We start from the raw sequence: 1,706 nt of genomic DNA, 5'->3' as shown, positions 1-1,706 counted from the left end.
TGGATTTGAACCTGCCAGCTCTGGTGTATGTGGCTGGTGCCTTAGCCACTTGAGCTTACAGGTGCCAAACCAGTTTTTCATTTTTTTAGTAGAGACATGATCTCATTCTTGCTCAGGCTCGTCTCGAACTCTCCTGGGCTCAGGTGATCCACCGGCCTCGGCTTCCAGGTAGTGCTATTTTTAAGAGCTTATTTCCTGGTATAGAAAAAGCATAAACAATTAGGCCATTTCTTTATTTACATATAAAATCTATAAGTTTTATTTCCTAGCAAAGAAAAAAAATAGGACCTTAGTAACATTTGGAAATAGCTGAATGTTGTTAAAGTAGCAAAATGAACTTTCGAGAGGTAATCTTAGTCTCAGTCTAATTAAATTATGGTTACCTAATCTAACTGTAGGATAGTTTTTGAACTATAGAAATTATTCAGAAAAATACCTAAAATATCCTTCCATTCTCACACTATCCATTTCAAAATTTGACATAAATCCAAACATTTGCATTCCAGGTCAAGCCAAAAACATCGGAATTGTTTGCTTAGCAGTAGCTTTCACAGATGCAGGAGCCCATTCTCCGGAAGCAGCTGTCTTCTTGTCAATACTGACTTCTCTGAGAAGGCATTTCTGAGGGTGACACCCTTCTTCACTAGTATTGGATTGGTTTTGTAGTTAAGAGAAGGTAAAGAGAGCTTTCGGATAGTTTTGCCTGAGGCTTGGATTTCATACTTCTAGTGATGCTTCCTGTCATTTTGGGAAAAACAATTTTATATATGTAATACTTCTGTGGTCATAGAGGTACAGTTATATAAGATTTATATATTATACACAATATTTACATACTCGAGAAAAACAATTTGTGTATCTCTTATCTGTGTCTGTATGTCATCAGGTTCTGTTTTACCTGATCAATTGCTAAGTCTTGCTGCCATATGATATTTTCTTTTCAATATGGTAGAAATGAAATATCCATGGTGGAAAATGAAATATCTTTTCATTATGGTGGAAAATGAAATATCTTTTCAATATAGTGGGAATGAGAAGCAATGTTAAGGGCAAACAAACCCTGATTGAAGCCCACTGATAACTTCATAGCAGCTGTTGGCTTTACTGTTACACACTTTACACCCTTCTCTGAAACTACTTTGATGGTAAGAAGCTAACATGTTCTTAGTCCACCCTCTGATCAGAGCCTTCTCGTTAAAACAGAGGTGGTACAGTGTATTAGAAAGCACTGAACTTGTATCGAAGGGCTGGAGTTTGAAATTTGACTATTGAATATTATTTTTGTAACCTTAAGAGGCGTCACAAATACCAGTATTTTCAATTATTTTCCTCAGTGAAATTGAGATGATGACTATTTCAAAGAATCAAATGAGAAAAGGAGTGGGTTAATCTAAAAGACTTTTGTTGTTGTTCTTGCAAAGTAGATTCACACTTCTATAGGAAAATCACAGTGAAAAGGAATGACCAATTTCTGTTGAGATTTTCAGGTAATCCCACGTTTTATCCCTTTAAGGCATCAAACATTATTTTCTGGTTAAACTGTTCTGCTTGAGCATTTTTCTAAAAATTATTGTATACTTCTGCTTTGTAAAATCCACAGATACTGTGCCTTACATTTGCATAGTCATTGATTTAGTGATGAGCAAAATTTGTTGAGTGCTGTTCTCTGCCGAGTACTCTACTAGGCTGTGTGCAGAAACTAATGG

Source organism: Otolemur garnettii, unplaced genomic scaffold (assembly GCF_000181295.1).
Source record: "Otolemur garnettii isolate 467f Iridium unplaced genomic scaffold, OtoGar3 scaffold00042, whole genome shotgun sequence".
Lineage (NCBI taxonomy): Eukaryota > Metazoa > Chordata > Mammalia > Primates > Galagidae > Otolemur > Otolemur garnettii.
Note: the sequence above shows the minus strand (reverse complement) of the source record.